The 19,930-nt window shown below is 36.2% G+C and overlaps 1 protein-coding gene across 3 annotated transcripts in view; it reads right to left on the reverse strand.

Annotated features, from left to right (window-relative positions):
- The window catches only part of FIGN (fidgetin, microtubule severing factor), a 104,098-nt gene that overhangs the window by 61,989 nt on the left and 22,179 nt on the right, over nucleotides 1–19,930 (reverse strand). The window contains exon 1 of one of the 3 annotated variants that reach the window (XM_068687709.1): nucleotides 730–879. The exons of the other annotated variants lie outside the window; for them this stretch is intronic. The gene's annotated coding sequence lies outside the window, so the exon portion shown is untranslated. Of the gene's footprint in view, nucleotides 1–729; nucleotides 880–19,930 lie in introns of those variants that run through there. 3 annotated transcript variants of the gene reach the window in all.

Genomic DNA, 19,930 nt, shown 5'->3' on the forward strand with positions numbered 1-19,930 from the left:
AACTTTTTAAGTTTAAGCAGCACTGCCAAACATCTCAAAGTCTAACTGGATCTAAATAATAAAACTCACTATTAGGCCAGTTGTATATAATTCAAAATTGCATTGAACGCTTTTTTAGCATTAATGTTACAGAGCCTTGAAAAAAAAGATAGTATTGTGAACTAAATGGCCATGTTTCTAAATCCCACACAAAAGAACCAGACGGAGCACGATAAAGCTCTTCCACTTCAAGAAGACCCTGTCAGATAAAGTGTATTTTTTACAAAGCATCCTAAGTGGTCAGTGATCCAGTCATTCCCTGGACTGCTGTGCACTCCTCAACCATGGTCAAGGATGTAGATTAGACTTGTCTTCTGTCAGGGCAAGAACACTTCTAAAATCATAATCTACATTAATTCAGAAATGAAACACAGGCTGAAGAGCCTGGCAGCTGAACAGCAATATGTGAGATCTACCCGGTGAACAGTATGTACTGTAGGCAGCATTGTTAGAATGAAGGAAGACTAAAGATGAAGCCAAGACTCCTGGTGAGATCTATCAGATGCTTATTAGCACAAGAGATTTCAAAAGCTACATGACAGAAGGGATAAAACAACAGAAAACAATCTAGGATAGTGTACAGTCAAGGAGACACAGAAATATCAGTGCTATGTGTGAATATAAGCTAAACATTTGTAAATGCAGTTCTGTAGAAAAACTGATGTAAAAAAAGAAGACAAAAGTACTGACCTACTTCACGGCTCTTCGTGTTCTGACTACCTCATATTAGCTTTAAGGCTAGAAGTTCATCTTCATTTTCATTCATTCAAAATCATCATCCAACTTTCTACTGAAGGCCTCCCTTTCTCCTCATCTGCCAAGAAACCTGAAAGGAGGTTATTAATGTAATGCAATGTGGAAAAGCAGTTGAATGAAACAGTGTCATGACACTCCAAGTATGGTGGAAACTTCTTCCAAGAATCTCTGTATCAAGTCACCTTTGATGTTTATAGTAGGCTTGCAGCTCCATCCCCCCAGTTAGCAAACTTATGTGCATATCTACTGAAGAGGAAAGAAAGAAAAGTAAAGTGTCTTTGCCTCAGGATAAATGAAAAGGGATTTCAATTATGTCTGTTCTTGACAATGTCTAGTATGATAGGAACTTGCTGAAGACCAAGTTCCTGGCAAGACACAAGGGGAGAGAGACCTTTGAGCATAACTATAATTTTGTTAGGATGTTAATTAAAATCCATATTGATCCACAGAGGAAAGTATACAATAGAAAATTGGTATATACTACGTCTAGTGCTGGAAAGTCATTCATAAGAGTACTCAGGCTCCACAGGAAACACAGTGGTATCACTGACACAATAAAGGACCCGAAAACTAAATAGGGTACATGGCCATCACAGTACTATGCTCACTTGAAAGACAAGGTGGGGAACTGTGATTGATTCTATTTTAACTCAACAGCATAAAGCAGAGAGTAGATAAAAAATGGGACATGAACTACATGTTTATAAAGACTTTAAAAGAGAATGACTTAAGCAAAATCCTTTAAGGGCATATACAATGGAAGCAATATGCCAACAACTTTGTCTCAAACCTCCTACTCAAAATTGTCAGAATCAAACACAAATATTTGCCCTTTATTCTTTTTTTTTTTCTTTTCATTTATAACATATATCACTGCAAATATTGATGTATTCCAATAGGGCAGTATCAACTAATTTAATCCCTGCTGTAGATTATATGATAAGTACCTTTTTTAAAGAAAAAAACAACAACAAAAACAAAGCAAAACAAAACAGTACCTCTCCCAATAATTAGATGAGAACCTGACAAATTTCTGTGTCACCAGAAATAGAGACTTTTGCATGAAAGTAAAGATTTTTCTCAGCTTTTTAATGAGTCAAACTTCAAACAGTTACTAGTTAACCTCACATATAATGCACAGACTTTGCATCATTTGCCTTTCTTTGAAGAGCTAGAAAAGATAGGAGGTTTTAGAGTAATTTTGTTAGGGGATGCTCTTAAATAACTATGACTATATACAGTAAAGAATCAAATCGCATGGTAGAGACTGCAAGGTCCAAATTGTTAATCCAACAAATGGATCACCAGGAAATGCAGCATGTATTTACAGTGTTGATTAGGGCAAGAGAATTGAGAACATCCTAAAACACATGGAGCCCAACAATGCAATATACCCAACCAATATTTATTGCTGCCTCTGTAGAAGCAATTTCCATTTTGATGCGTTCTCTCACACATGATGTTCTGAAACAGTTAAGTAACACGAAAAATACAGGTTCAAGATTATATCTGTCACAGATGAAAATACAGCATTTATGCAACATTACATAATAAAGCCACTTTTTTTATGGACCCAAGGTCCTCTTGGGACTGCTACAATCTACATACTGTCATACAGTGATAGATTCTTATATTTGCATATCTGAATTAAAAAGAACCTACATTAATAACCAAAACAAACAAAAGGCAGTGATTAAGTCTAAAGGGCTGAGGGAATTTTACAGTGTCATTTGGTCCTGGTTAAGGACACTAATAGTTCGCAAAATCTGTCTGGAAAGCCACCTATCTCTCAGCCAACACTTTATAAAGAAATCAAAGAATCTTTTAAAAACAACTAATTCCAGTGGTGGATACCAACACTAAGGGCATATATGAAATTGCTCTGGATACTAGAGGATACTAGAACTGCAGTGAGAGAAGAGACTGATGACAATCCTGCACCCACTTATTCTAAAAACTATGAATGAATTAATTCTACCAAACTGTTTATCTGGCCAGTACGGCAGGTAAGTAGTTCTACTGTGCTAGTATAGGTGAACTTATTAACATTGAATTTTGCCAAATATAATATCAGTTTTGTGGACATAATTAACACTAAGCATGGAGGTCCATAAATGTATGGAATTCAACAAACAGTAATGAGATTTTATGACATGGTATCTACAATAGCAGATGACTGGACTGATGAACTTAGAGGTCTCTTCCATTCTTGTTTTCCAAATTGACTACATATGAATAAGATACCAGATTTCACTAGGACCTTAATCCAGTTTTAGATATGAAGATTCAGAGTTGAAACAAGAATGAATCCTATGTATTCATGATTACTGGATTAATAGTCTGAATTATTTGGACTTCTCTCTCACTGATTCTCTTCAGCCATCTCTCTCTCACTGATGTATTAATTTAATGGTACAATTAGTCCAATAAAGGATTAGACATTGATTTTTTATCAGAAGTTTAACTAGAGTTCTCCTAGCCTAAAGTATCAGAGAATACAAAGAATACATCATCCTCATGTGTTTTAGCAGTAAGCATTTTGTATATATATATATAAATATATATACATATATATACAAAATATATAATATATATTAATATAATATAAATATATATTTAATACCCATTAAATTATATATTAATTATATATTAATACATTAATTAATTATATAATATAATTATATGTTTAATATGTAATATATATTTAATGTATATAATATATATACTTCCATATATAAAAATAAGCATGCGGGTAAATTGCTGCAAAAAAAGCTGTATCTGACACAACATTCTGAAATCTCCAAATAAATTTGTAACATAACATAAAAAAAATATATTTATGTACACATAGCTACCCACATCTGTATATCCACCATCACCACATACTTTTGGTACAGTATATTCAATACATGCAGTATATAAAAATGCAGGCAAATACATCATAATTTTCTAATAGCATGCACTTTTCCCGAATATTTTATATGTTCTTGATTTAACCTACCAAACTTCACTGGAAAATAAGGACTAATTTTAAGGTGGGGAAAGTGAGATAAACAAACAAATAAATAATAATAATAAAACCAAAAAATCACAGGCTTCCCAATTTTTTATTGTCATATCTAATCCACTGAAACCTACCAGCCCTGGTTTCAGTATTATCTTCAGTTCTAGACCACTTTTTCATGGAGATCTTTCCAACCATGCCCCCACCCAACCCTGAGAGAGAAACAATATATTCAATCTGAGGAAGCCACCTGTGCTTTTTAATAGCTTTGGCTGACAGAGAATAGGTCTTGTAATAGATGAGATACATAAATGGAAAACCATTCAACATATGAGAAAGGTGACTAAATTCACTAACGTAGTGTCAGTTTTTAATTCCTAGTTTTGTTTTTTTGATTTTTTTTTAAAGGCCATTCATGAAATATTAGAGATGCCTGTCTTTTATTAACATTGTGTCCTCTGACATCTACTCAGTGAAAGATAAAAAGATGGCATTAAGTTTTAGCAGTGAAGTGAAATGTTGCATGGTGCAAGGTGACCCAGTCTCATTTAACAGATTACCAAAATATAATCAAATAAAACCTATGATCTTTACACTGGCAAAAACAGTGCAGCAAGAGGACAAATACAATTTTAAAAACTGAAAGGATCAATTGAAATGAATCATGTATATTTGTAACATATAAATGAGTCCTCTGCAGCTACTTGGTCCTTGTAAGCACATCCATATAGCAAGTAAATTTGAGTCCAAGGAAGTTAAGTGTTCTGTAAAATTTTATCCTACCATTATATCTAACCCAAAATAGATGTCCCAAATTCAATTAGGCTGTTTGATTACAATAGAAGTTGACCATGCTGTTCATCTTAATCTATCTATCTAATTTATCAGCTTGTATCTACTGGTTGATAACTCATATTTAACAGGGAACACATTGTCTAACTGCACAAATCCACAGCTCAAAATAAAAAGAAAAAAAAAAAAAAAAGAAAACTCATATGAGTCTGATGATGTATATGTAATTCAATTATACCAAGAAAAACCGCCTTGGGTTAAGGTTACTGAAAGAAAACTTTAGGAAGCACAGATTTTGTAGAACAGATCTAGACTTAATTGCCACAATTCCTCTCACTCTGCTTGTTTTCAATTGTTAGTACAATTTTCATATACCTTTCTCTAACATGTTTTCTGATAGCTACTGACAAACTTGAGATATTTTCATGATGGACTCTGGCTGTAATCCATCGTGGCAATTCCTCCTTTTCTAAACCCTCACATTTAGTCCTTCAAATCCATTCACTGAGAGCTGCCTCACCTGCCACTCTGATTGCAATGCCTCCCAGACCCTCATCAGCTCACCTCATCTATCCACTGTCACACAAACTTGGGCTCGATTTGTTGAAATGGAGGAAACTTCTACTGGGGTCGAATGATGTAATTTGGGGCTGAAACTAAGTGAAGCTTGCTGGTTTGGATAGTATGTTAGGTGAAATTCTGTGAAACAAATCCTGAAAGAAAACAAGACAAAACTGAATTCACCCCTATATTTTGCATGGAATTACTGTTTTCAATTTTTTTTTTAATTTTTTTTTTTTAATCTAAGCATTTTAAACTAATCACAGTTGACCTGAAAAAGGTGCAAGCAAAATTAAATGAAAAACTGCAATTTTATTTTATTTTTTATTTTTTAATATCCATTGGCAAAGATGATAAGGGAATAAATGTCCAACAGAGTTAATCCCTTACTTGCTTATTTACTGTTCACACAGTTATTACCTAACAGGCCAAGGGTTTATGTTATTACCAGGACAGTTGCTGAATCTAGTAGGGTTAAGTCCCTTCTCCATCTCTTTTTCCAAAAGGTGTTGGCCAGAAAGCCAAGAAAACAAAACCAACTGAAAGCAATCAATTAAAAAAAAATATATATTTGAAAAAAAAAAAAAAAGCAACAGCCAAATCAAAGCAGAAAAATGTAATAAATGTTTATTTACTTTTTTTTTTTTAATATTGTCAGCTCTGTGCTAACTATAGTGATGCTTGCCCTTGCTGCTGCTACCCGGTTGTTAGCTCTCATGAAATGATGGCACAGTACAGATCACCAGCACTACAGCAACACAAGGAAGGAAGTTCAGGACTGCAAGATGTTTGCAGCATCACAGTTTTAATTCTGGAATATTACTGAACAGAAACAGAAAACATAGAAAAATTAAAAAAAAAAAATGTTTTTGCCCTTACAGATTTATAAAAAAAGAAGAAAGGATGAAACGCCAAGCATACTTTTATTCCTACTCCAGAACACTTATGTAGACAATATGGTACAACGTCCTTTGTGTAGACAACTTAGCCATGTGATGGATGGTGTGACATGATTCTGATCCTGGGTACATCAGAAAAGCTCTGTAACCCAGTATTTCGCTTCAGAGCCACTCATGGCATCCGCTAGCAATGGACCTACCTCAGGCAATGCTTATTGGCCCTCACCTTAATGTAGTAACTGGTAACATGATGAGACATTTAAATAGATGTTCTTCATTTAACAGACAAAGCACAGGGAAAGAGAGTTAGTGAGGGAAGAGGTGACAGCAGACACTGCAGAGCTGAAACACACAAACATCCACAACTTCAAAAATGTTTCTTTTATACACCTGGGAATCTCACTGAACATGGTTTCTTACTCACTCTGCCCAGATTCATGCCATTAAACACAAGGCTTAATGCCTGGGGAAAAAAAAAAAAAAAAAGTGGGAAAAAAAAACTGTATAATAAAACAGCAATAAAAATTCCTTACCAATTACTCTACTACCTTCTCAAAATAGGAATAGTATCTCTTTTATGATTTCCTTTGCCCCACATTAAAACACCAGTCTAATTATCCTTTATAAAGGTTGACGAAGGCCCCTGTGAAAATCTGCTCAGGGTGATTATTTAGTTGGGGTTTTTATTTGTGGAATTTAGGCAAGAATGTTTCAAGCTGTTTGTCAAAATAACCACTTGATCTGCTTTAGTATTTTTGTATGTGTTAAAAAAATAGCTTTTTCTAATAAACAGAGGGAAAGGAATGATAAATGCTCTAATTATCAGCTTGCAAGAAGAGTTAAACATGCAGATTGTGTTAAGGGGTTCTTAATTTTGGTGCATTTGGAGTCAATTCTCAAGATTTAATAACTGCAGTGTAACTGGAAATACAAGGCAAAGCAAGATGAAACAAGGGGCATTTTCTCTGTCATTTCCGTAACACGTTTAAGTACTACTGGAAGTGTTTTACTTCACATTTGTAGTTTTGCATGCAAGTTTATTGTTTGAGATTCTGATCACTTTCAAAGTACTGGGCTTCACATTGTGACACAAATACCATACCTTCATTTTAAGAAGAGATGCTTCAAATAATAACTGTATGTATTTATTTAAAGGAAGGTTCACAGTGCTGAAAGCTTGTCTGCTTTTTCCAACCTGGTATAATAACTGCTAAAAAACAAACAAGCAAACAAACAAACAAAAACTAAAAAGCCTTCCCAAAATATTCTACACCAGTGATGTTAAAAAAGAAATATTAACATAGCTAGATTTCTTCTAAGGGAGCATCACACTTTAAAAAAAAATGAAATTCAGTTATGTGCTTTAATTAAATTTTAATTAAAACCATACCTAAGTAGGGTTGTTCTGAGAAATGCTTTCAGTGTATACACAACACAAAGATTGCTAAGGAGAAGCTACCTTGTGAATTATGCAAAAGCAACTTAAATTCATGGTAGTTGCCCCCAGTTGCACATTGTTGCTGGCTTTCACTCCAGCTACCATTGACTTAGCAATCATTGACATAGCGTAGGTACAACTCTTACAAACATTTTGAAACTGCATCCTGTCTGCCTCCAGAACTCGATCACAACCTCCACAAAGTAAAGTGTGCAAGTAGCCTGATGACAGCATGAAGACAATGCAGAGGTGAATCTCTGGAAGGTGCAGACAACCACAGCAGCCCACAGGCACCCCTGCTCTAGATCACCCCGATCAGCCTGGATTCCTGCCACATGCCCCATGAGCAGGCCCATGGGACCTTTCAGGCTGAGTGTAACCATCGCAAAACCTTTGCCTATGTTTTTCAGCCCTTCCTAAAAGTCATTAAATATTATTAGGATACAGCAGCTCCTTTTCCTTCTACCACACAAGCTGTACTTTGTAAGCCTGTCAAGAATATATATATTTTTGTTGAATAATAAAATCTACAGTTCTCTTGGCCCTTTTGTAAATACCGTCTTTCTTTCTGTAGCCTAACCAAATTTTTCTGGAGGTAACACAAAAAAGACTCTCCCCACTGAGAGATTCCATGAAGATTGTGTACTGGAAGGTTCTGCTTCTATAATTTTTTCCTTTTAAAAACTTTCTAATTCAGACCCTGCACATCTATCCCTATGATAAACTCTATATAAATTTACTAGAAATGACAATTTTCAGACATTTCCAATCTATGAAAACTGACAGGGAAAAAAGTATTATGTCTCTAGAAGTTGATAGAGTGATTAAAAAAACTACAGAAGGATTATCACTGCCTATTAAGTGTGATAGTTTGAGCAATTTCTATAGAATCCTTTCTTATTTAATTCCTATTAGATTCATTAGCATACTTCCAGCTAATAACTAACAATCCTCCACTGCATGAAAAAAGCCCTCCCTAAATCTGTTTCAATGGCTAGGCATTAAGGCAATCTGGTAAAACTTTCTTTTTTTCTCATTCAACAGCTTTACAGTGTGCTCACTGGTACATGCCCTTGGAAACTCAACACCCCGCTGCGCATCGTGGCCCCATCCTGCAGTGCCTACGGCACGGGTGCATGCTACTCCTGCGGCAATGCCTGCAGCTGCTGCAGAGCTCTCACACTTCTCTCTTCCAAGAGACAAAGTTGGACAGATCTTCAATTGAAGCTCACATAGCTCTTGTTATCATCATTGTGCTTATGAACACATATTTTTCTAATTCAGATACATGTGCCTACCTCACTAAGATTCTTCAGATACCAAGACTCCCCTTTGGTGTCTTGGTATCCTTGGTGTCCTCACCATTTAGGTACCTGAAATGGCTGATGTGTCTCAACCACCTACCTACCCAGCCTACCCAGGGCAGTACAGAGCTTTGTGGCTACTGTGATGCTACACAAGACCTCCCTCAACTAATTTATATAGTCCCACTTAATCTCCCTCCAATATGGCAAGTAACTTTTTTTCCCTGTTTATTTTGTATTCTTTCGTTGCAAGACAAACATTTTTGTTTCCAGAGAAAGAAGCAATTTGCAGTATTGTATAGTCGCTTTATAGTTAATAAACCATTACTGTAACATCCTATTGGCATAAGATCACGCAAAGGCTTTCTTGCTGCACAGTGACATTCAATGTTCTTTTCCACTGAGAAGGCCACAGGCTTGGTTTCTCTGTATGTTATTTTTTCCTCTAATTTTTGAGTTCTGTGAATACTGACATAACACATAAGTTACTCTTAATGTTCTTCAGAGTGTTGCTAAATGCTACTCAAACTTTACATGGCAAGCCTGTAACTGTTAACACATCAAATTTTCTACGTTAGTGGTTGTTCATCTGGTATGATTTCTTAATGGACTCTTTTAAAAAGAACTAGATTGTGATTAATTGCAGCCCATGATTATATACATGAAAAGGATTGGTTTGAACCTTTACCCTAGACATGCACTAGGGTGAAAGAAAAGATACAGGTTATGGCTTAATAGTTTTACTTAATTGGTGACATTTCTTAATAGAACCAAACAATCTATGTTTTGTTCATCAAAATCTTTCTCTTTTTTTTTTTTTTCCCCTCCTTATTCTGTCAAGCAGATATCAGAATTGAGCTGGACTCACTGGGACTTTTCATTCAGTTGAAATATGTTTGCGCTCAGCACCTTCTTTTTATGTAAAAGGTTTGTACATCAAAAAAAAATCAGTGGGCTGTAATTGTTAAAGAGCATTCAAACATTTATTTAGATTGGATACCAACCTTTATCATAATTCTCTTATTTTTCTTCCAGTTACTAACCTTTGGCTCCTCAGAATAGGCTAAAATGTCATACAGTTAGCCTGTCTATGGGAGAGTTTTCCAGAATGTTAGAAGAAATTTATATATATAAAATCATTGTGCTGTTTATTTAGTTATGCTTGTATGGGGGGCAGGAGGCTCTAAAGAATATTATCACTCATATGCTCCTACCAAAAGTGTTGTGTATGAGTTGGTGAGCATTTTTAAGGTAGTGCCTAGTATTTTTAATCTCTGAAAATATAGAACTAGTGCATTTTAGCCAAACAATCTGAGCTCTAATCTTTCTTCCTAAATTCTGTCATATATGCACAAAAGGTTGTTTTGGACTTGTCAAAGTTTTGGAACAAGAGATCCCTAAAACAATGGGTTCTCTTTTTCATCACACTGATTTTTCCAGTTCAGGTTTTTCAGCCATGATGATCTGGAGCTCTTTGGTTAGATTTCCAATGGCTTCTACCAAGGATACCACGCTTAGGAAGTCTAGACCCAGTACAATAAAGCAAGCTGGTGCTATTATCATCAGTCTGCTACTGACTGAACTGAAAACAACTTCAAATGAACTAATAAATCCCTTAATTTTTTAGTTTCACTAGCTGTTTAAAATTTTCACCTTTTACAAGCTAACCTTGGAGCTTCAGTAAATCTGACTACCACAAGAGTCACTGTCTGCTCAACAGAAGTGCTCCTTAAGCAACTTTTCTCAGCCTCTAAAACAGAGGTAACAGGATTACCTCTACAAAATAGGGTAACACTTTTGCAAATGTGTTTATGAATGCCTACGTTTGAATGACTGGCGTTTTGATAATGCCCCATTTCCATTAGCCATACGGTGAAAAGAACACAGTTTCACAGAGAGTTCCAACTACAGCACAGCGTTAGGTGGAATATCTAGTTTAATCAGTGAATCACTGATTTAACATCATAAAGCTCCCTTTTCCTTACTCAGTATGTCAAAATTGTTCATCTCTCAGAAATCATTCAGCTAAACTTATTTCACCACAGTAGGAATATTAAAAAATAGCTAGGCTTGCTGTGACTATTTATCAGAATCTGAAATACTTTGACAATTGAAGATTCAATTTATTGAATCTTGTTTTAAGAGTAAAACTGAAAGGCATCTGGTTGATAAAACAACCTGTAAGCACCTTGAACACCATCTCAGAGCCTGTGAACATCTATCAGCATGTTCATTTCCATCCAGCAAGAGATACGCAACCTTACCAGAAGCAGAGCATGACAAAATGTAAAAAAAAAAAACAGAGTAGAAGTTGAACTTCCCATGTACTATTTAAAACATGAAGTCCACAACCATCAAATCAGCAAAGAACATTTGAAGAGGAAAGAAGGGGACTCACTGGCAGCTGTACCAGTGATGGTGCCCACAGGGCACCATCTGCACTCCCTTTGCAGAGCCGGACACAAAACAGTGTCTGTGGCTCAGGGTGGAGGATGGGATGAAACAAATCCCAGCTCCCCCTGAAACCCACACACAGCCCCTGACCTGCAGCAAGTGCCCAAGAGGTGCTGAAGTGTCAGTGCCAGCGAGGAAGGGCTGCTCTCCCAAGAAGTACCGTTGATGAAATTTTGGCATACCTAGAGGGTTTTGTCTGGGGCTGGAGGTTCAGCTCCAGCCACGCTGGAGGACAAGTACATTGGTTTGTTTCAGGGTACCTGTCACAGCCATGGCTTTCAAACAAGGATGTAATAGAAACCAACAGAAGTGTTTTGCCCACCTTCTTCTCTGATGCCTTTAACTGCATCTTCTTCACAGGTGTTCTTACAGAGAAGTGGGGCACCCAGAACAGAGACCCAAATCTCAGGTAAGGATTTTGTTTGTTGTAACTATATAGAGCAAAATATGCATCCACAAAGCAAAATATGCATCCAAAGCAAAAAAAAAAAAAAGTTCAAAGCAAAATATGCATCCAAAAACAACAGAAAAAGCAAACTAAACCATCCATCCCATATTGAAATCAGATCTGAAGTAAATTCACTGCAAATAATTCACACAACTGCCAGTAATCTTCACTGAATATACAAGAGCTGACTCCCTTGCTATTACATAGTAAGAAATCATTCAAGTAAACAATCAAAACCAGTATCTGTAAGTTTAGTTGAGAGTTGTGCTGAAGTATGACAGCAAGAGCCACGTGTTCCAGACCTGAAACCTAGCTCTGACATGGAAATCTTCTGCTCGCTAAGAAAATTTGTTCAAAACATCTCCTTAACTTTGCTGAAAAAGGTTCTCCCACTCGAATATAGGCCTGCCTGCATGTTTGGAACTGCACACGTATCAGTGGAATCGAGGCTTTAATCCTTCCTCCTGAGGCCTCGGCAATAAAGTGGGGATAACCACGCTTACCTACTTTGTAGAGTGTTGTCAAGATTAATGCTCGCAGAGCCATCGGTAGGTGAAAATCATTATGGCTCCCATCCGGCAATTGCTAATGCATGGGCTGCCTGCTGCACACGCACGGAGCCCAGTGAAAGCTAATTGACTCCTCCGAAGGTGCAGCAGTTTGCCCAGGCCCTATCAATAAACTGTTAATTGTTTAAAAAACAAAACAAAATGCCACTATATTAAATGTGAACACAGCACAATTTTCAAATGATCCTGCAGACCAGAGCCTCTGGGGCTAAACATGGCGCAGGAAAAGCATTCATAACAGAATACAATACATATACACACACACACACACATACCCATATGGGGATATAAAAACACAGCTATTAAGGCAGCTATTCAGTATCGCTGTGCACACACTCCCAAACACGCACTCACAAGCAAACACACACTTAGATGCATACAGCATTTGAGCTATAATAAATAGCGTGTGTGCCAACAGACGAAAATACAAACACACCACTGATGCACATTGCACCTTCAGTCCTCCTCTAAACTTTTGTCTCAACTCTCATCTGGAACAGACAGCTGGAAAAAATTATACTCAATGTTCACTTTGGAGAATGTAAATGAAATTAAGAAAAGATCTGAGCCAAACCCGTTTGCTCATCAATATATGCCACAAACCCAATTTAACTGACGTCAAATTCAAATAATTCACCTGACGTCACGCTGGAGAAGCCAACCATGAACACCTCACAAATTATTATTTTGATCCAATTGTTAGAACAGAATTACAGCAAAAACTGCACTTTCCGCAGCTATTAAAGCAGTGACCCTGGCAGAGCATGCTTTTGTGCTGAACTTTTTATATCACCAAGCCTATTAATCAGGTGGCAGTTCAAACTGATGCGCTTTATATAGTTGACCCTGGCCAGTGCTTTAATTACTTGGTATTAAATGGTAATTAAGACTTTTCACATTCAAGTTTAATCCAAAAAAAATTAAGTGTAAAATTCAGTAATTTAATAAAGAGTTGTGTTCTTTACTGTGCTTCAGCCTGGACACTGAGGATGCAGCAATTTACTATTGACAAGCACTAAAGGAGCAGGTCATTTCACAAGTATAGTGTGGACAAAGGTGAACCGGGCAACTGATGAAATCTGTGGCCAAGGCGAAATAGCAATCTCTGAGCCAAATGGTAATAAAGTTACTGAAATGAAGCAGTGTAGCTTCGAAAGTGAACTGTCATAAGGAGGATACAGGCTTCATGATGGCTTGCCTGAAGTAATTAAAACATTATTTCCAAAGAGCCAATCAAGGTGGTTAGCCCCACCTCTGATTTCATATGCAAAAACACCTGGGTAGAACTGACCAAAAACCACCAGCAAATGCAACTACCTTTCTATGAAATAGCACCCACCTTAGAGTATTTACTAAATTTGCAGTAAGTGGGACAAAACAAGTCATACTTTAATGTTCTTCTTTATAGTATAAAATTATACCTCTGTATTTCCAACTACATGCAAGAACCAAGTAGAAACGCAATTACATGTCCCTATCCAAAATTCTCTGCTAAATCAAAGGCAATTACTTCCCTCAATAGCTATTAAAGGCAGATAGTTTAATCATTGGGTAGGCAATCTAGTGTATAGGATGCTGGTACAGTAGTGTGGAGATGTAGGCTTAACTCATGGCTCTGCTACTGACCTGCTAGATGACCTTGGGCAAGTCTCTTCACATTTCAGCGCCTCTTTGTGTCCCTATTAACCTTTGTCCATCTCAGCTATTTAGAATGTAACCCCTCTGACGCTGAACAGTCTCTCACTACATGTTTTTACAATACCAGCACAACAAGGTCACCATCTTCGTTGAGACCTCTAAGTGCTACAGTAATCCTAATAAATAAGAACGATATATTCAATTATTCAGAATCCCACTTACATTTATTCAATTTTCCCATAACATCTGGATAGCTGAGGCATCACCACAGATTAGAACGTGCATCCTACATCCTTTTAATTTTAATGTCTTACCTGCTGTTCGTGTAATTGAAATTTGTATTGATTTTCATAAAGTGAAGAACACCTACCCACTGCCTTTAACGCAAAGTGGAATGAACCATTGGTTCCAAAGTTTCCTATGGTTCCCATAGGAAATAAATTGTGTCTGAAAGAGAAACAAGAAGGTCCACCCAAGATAAAGTTTGACCCAGCAAAGCACTTAATCATGTACGTAAGTTTAAGCATAACTAGTCCCACTGAAGTTCCTAAAGTAGGCTTAGATAAGGAATCAGAGCTTTTCAGAGTTTGAAGAATACCCTATAAAAGATTTGGGGAAAAAAATGTGACAAATAATTGAGTGTAAGTATGTTAGTAAATACATTGATATGAACAGGTTCCCAAAGGAGTGAGCAAACATACTGCTTTCCTTGAAAATGGGAGATTAAACAATGGGTGTTTCTTGACACAGGCCATGCTCCCCAACAAGCACACACCATGTCTATATATGCAATTCAAGGGATACTTCAAGTACTTGCATTTCCTTTACCTATTTCAGTTGTCCTTTGAAAGCATTTACAGGCTGAAAAAATGAATGCAGATATCCCAATCTGTGACATGTTATCTTCAAAAATATTACCCAATCAAGGTATATTTCTCATAAATTCTGTCTGTACTTTCTATAAATACCCAAACTGAGCTAAATGAAGATAGACTCCAATCAGAACCTAGAAATCAAACTAATAAAATGAAAAACAAACAAACAAACAAACAAACAAACAAAAAAAAAAAAAAAAAAAAAAAAAAAAAAAAAAAAACACAACAAAACAGGAGTTCTACACCAAGGAATTTTATCTAATTTATTTACCTAGAAGCTTGAAGCCAAAAAGCAGTGAAAAATCATCACAATTCGGTTACTTAAGAAGTATGTACAGTGGAAAGCACATTGACAAGAGTTGTTCTTCTTATCTTTATTCAGATATAAATACCTGAAAATGCTCACCTTCAGCTCATTCTGACTCTTTGGAAACAAAACAAACACAAAATAAGAAAACATCAAACATTCCCAATTGGAAATTTTTACAAAAGCATCAGTAGCAGAAAAGAATTGTAATTAAAGATGTACTGACCCCCAAAGGAAGCTCTGAACAATTATCTTGGCAGTATCTTGGCAGTGCAACTTTCACAAATCAACTGAAATCCTACCTGAATTAAGAGCTCAAGAGTATGCAGATATTGATATATGCCATGAATGACAGTAGAATGATAGCCATCATTTAAGGGAAAAAAACAAAAACAACAACAAAAAAAACATGGTTTAATAGCCATTCTCTGAAGAAAACTGAAAACCCTACAAAGCTGAGAAAAAGCAGTCTGCTGCCTTCCCTAGTCTCACATTTTTTTACTATCGAAACCCAAGCTTGGGATACAGCATCATTTTTATTTTTCACACAAGAAATCTTGTTTGCAAGTACAGCATGAAGGTAGGATGAGATGATGGTAAAATTGTTGGAGGCTGGAATGCGCACAACGTATTACCACCAGAAAGGGATTATTATCTGAAAAATGTATTACATAAACTATTTGTCTGAAATATATAAAAATCTATAGCAATCATAAATGCTACTGAAATAAAACAAGAAAAACACAACGAGATCTTGTTTAATAAAAGGAGTGTCCTTAAAGATATTTTCTTCTGCTGGGAATATAAGTGTAGTCAAAATTTGGAAGATGCAATTTCTTTAGCAAGGAGCTCAGTTACCATAACTGATACACATTGCCAGCCTTAGAATTCTAATTGTGTTTAATACAGTTTCATGTTGCATCAAAGTACAAAATCAATACCATTTGTCCAGTGAACAGGAAAAATGGAATCTATAAACTGCTCTTATTGAGTAATTAAACACCTATTATTGTCATGAGTGGTGAAACAATGAATTTGATAAGACAAATTTTTGCGAGAAAACACTGCAGTGATTAATACCTCCCTACGTATTAAATAAAAATGACTGCCTTTTGTGCAGTACTGCTGGCAGAAGAACAGGAATGAGAGAAGTAGTTGCCAGTGCCACAATAACAGGCTAACCTTGAACTGAACTCCTTTCCTCAAGAAATTAAATGCTGTAGCAGGACTTTAAATCCCTCCACTTAGAGCTCATTTGTGTTCCACGTAACCTGCAGTTCCTGAAGAGAACTCATTATCTTCAAAAGGAGAATCCTTTTATAATTTCTTTACAAATGTGTATATTGTTTCTACAAAAAGTATTTCATATCAGAAAAGGGATAAGAGTATTAACAGTGTAAGCAAGGCAAAAAGGCTCGTATCATTAAGACACCATTTCTGCTTCCTGGGAATTCAAACGCCAGCCACAGTGGTATGGGAAAACGAATAAGAATGAGGTTAAAGAAAATGTACCTTTACAGCAAAATTTTAATCTGTTAGATTGATGCTAAACTGCCTTAGTCTTTCTGCTGCTATATGCTGTATTTCTATGTATAGACCCCCTCCCCCAATGCCCCTCCTGTAGCTTTGCCTTCCTATTTTTCTTTTCACTTAGAATGATGCACTAGGAACAACTATAGAGTACAAAAGATGAATCTATGGATGTGACACTTGTAAAGGGTAACCCTATTTCACAAGTGAGATGGGACAAAAAAGAAAGAAAAAAGGCCACAGAAGCAATAACTGCTCACTGAATTACCATTAAATTGTAAGATTTACAATCCAATGTACAGTAAGTGCATATCTAATGGAGTTTGTCCTCTAAAAGAATATAAAGTAGATCTTTGCAGCATAAGATGTATGCAGGTTATTTTTTTATTTATTTTTTGCATTTTTTTACGATTGGGGCACACAGAAAACAAATGTGCACATAAATTTCAGAATTTTTATGCATATTAAAACTGTTCCAAAGCCAACATTAAAATATGATAAATATAGTATGATTAGTAGGATCTGGCTTTTCATTTTCAAAACATGCTCACATTCTACACAGAGAGATAAAAGATGACTTCAACACAGCCAGTCGATACTGCTTTCACAGATATCATTGGAGAAAGCAGATCACATTATTATAAATTCAGTTTATTGCTATGATCTACTGGAATTCAATGTAGTGACTGAAATGACTTTTGGTGGGGGGTGGCAGCGCAGCTGCTGACCATTTCCAATCTCTTTTAAACAAAATATCTGGACAGAAGTTTCAGATCACTTTGTTTATTAAAGCCTTAAATCACTCACAATATTTATATTCAAATAATGAATGTAATATGAATAAGACTTAGGTGTGGTATTTACTGGCAAATATTTTTGTCACCAATTTCACCAGTCTTCTTTAAAATGTTGAATGATTTGTTTAGAAATTGCCAAGGCATGTCATAAAATTATATAAACAGAAACAAACTTTTACATGAAATACCAGGCACTTTTTCTTTATACTGCATCACCAAGGTATACATAATCACATTTTACAGGATGACTCTAGAAAATTCAAGCCAATGGTAAAAAAAAAAATATAACAGCAAACAAAATATTAAATAGATGAAGGAACTTTTGGGTGGGTGAACCATTGAAAAAGCAGCAAGGTAGATCATGTTCTTCATTCTTAATTTGAATAAGTTTCATTTTACTTAGATAAACTTTGGGCTTCCACATTTCAACAAATGACATTACTAGTTTTACTCTGCTGCCTAAAAGAAAGTTTGCCTACCACACAAATTTTCCCATTATCTGGCTTTTATTTTAGAGGATTAAAAAGCAATGCACAAGATCAGCAACGATAGCCTTGTTCTCTCCAACCTTAGTGAATCAAGTTCACTGGAGGTGAAGCAGTGGAATTATCAGTACAAGTGGCTATGTCATCAAAGCTTTCTGAGAGGTAGTGTATGGAAATGCCTAAACAAACAGAAGCGTAAAAGCTGTCTGTATAGGAAAGGGCTCTCCCAAGGCTTTTCATTAAAACAATTCCAATTGCAGCTTCATGATGCAGCATTATATTATGAGAGAAATATAAAATCTTGACATTTTTCTAAATGTGAATGGGTTAAAGAACCTCTCCACGCTACAGTGAGCCTGAGAATTTCCAGCAGCTGATGAAGACCAGTTGACCACCTGATACTTTTTCAGCAGGGTGATAAAATTAAAGGATTGCTTTGATTTGCTTGAAGGATTACTTTCTATAGTTAATTGTTTAAAGTGCACAGTCTTACAAAAGGGAAAAATATCAAGAAGGTTAATGTAGAGTGAGCTAATTGCAAGCTGATTACATTGTGCAAAGCAAGAGATATTACTTGTGTTACATACCATCACAAGGACCAGCCTATTCCACCCTGCTGCTGCAGCAAACAAGCTGATTTGCTAACAAAGTGGTCAGCTCGGGTACTTGCACAGCATCTCGGTAGGTCCACAGGCGACTGCTTCCCATGCAGCGAATCTCAAGCTCCATTTTCCAATCTGATTACACGGCTCCTTATTCCGGCAGCCTTAAACCTTCATGGCAGTTTACCAACATTTTCATCACTTTTTCTTTTACAAAGCAAAAGAACTGATAAGCTCTCAGGTACCCGGGATTTCATAGTCGATGGCTGGCAGGCAGCCAGCTTCCCTCACAGCAGAAATGTTTCGTGCCACAATGCAAAAAGCACACTGAATTTAACAGATAGCACAAAACTATTAGAATTTTGCAGTACGTACAAGCAGGCACTATGTTTCTGTCTTTGCAGATGTAGACAGTTCTGTTTAGTCGCATTTATAACATGCCTACACCAGAAACGACAGGTTTAAAAAAAAAAAAAAAGCACAGAACAAATGAAGACAGAGCACTGTCACTAACTCAATTGCACTACAAAGTGTACACCCAAGTTACTTCATTACAATGCTGCCACATTACCAAGAATTAGAGACAGTGCTAGTGACTTTTGACAAAAACTTAAATTAAGAAAATGGAAAATACAGCTTCAGATTAAATGGAAGTATTGGACTTTAACTGAAGCATTGTTTTGATACTAAAACAAATGCAAAAATGAGACACTATTGTTTATTTTTGTCACGTGAAATGCTTATATATTGTTTTAAAATAGCCACAAGATATACTTGCGTTTACTTAAGTATCTGGCTTAGAAATAACACTTGAATGATGAAAGAACAAAAAGACAATTCATGTTGGCAAATGTGAAACAGCTTTATAAAAGCCTTACTCTGATTTATATCATGCATTGTCTGAAAATCTGAGGTACACAGGAAGAATATATAAATATATGTATATTTACGTGTATATATATAAAGAAAATAACAGAATGCAAAATGAGAGTTGTGGAAGGAGATTATCTTGTAAAACTTAAAGATTTCAGCAAAAAGCATTTCATTAACAGGTACAGGAGCCGGAAACCTCCTCCTTTTTGCTTACAGAAAATGACATTACTATTAAACCAACAAGTTTTTACTTATTGGTACTGAGGTTCACTCCCACTCAGCAGCGCTGGTTATCCAGGTGCTGTCGGCATAACGCCCCACAAGCCTACATGGCACTCGCACCACACAAAGTTAATAGCATAGACAACAATTCCCCCACCTCCCCAAGAAACACATTTCTAAAATCAAGTGGACCGAACCGAAAGCCGAAGGAGTAAGACCTATAAAGGTTTCTTAGAAGAAATGTGTTTTTGCATATCGTCAGTGGTACAGTAAGGGCGCGGGGTGGACAGGCGGAAGGCGAGACAGTGAGTTATGGAGCAGGGGAGGAAAAAAAAAA

The sequence above is a fragment of the Anas acuta genome, chromosome 6, assembly GCF_963932015.1.
Source record: "Anas acuta chromosome 6, bAnaAcu1.1, whole genome shotgun sequence".
Lineage (NCBI taxonomy): Eukaryota > Metazoa > Chordata > Aves > Anseriformes > Anatidae > Anas > Anas acuta.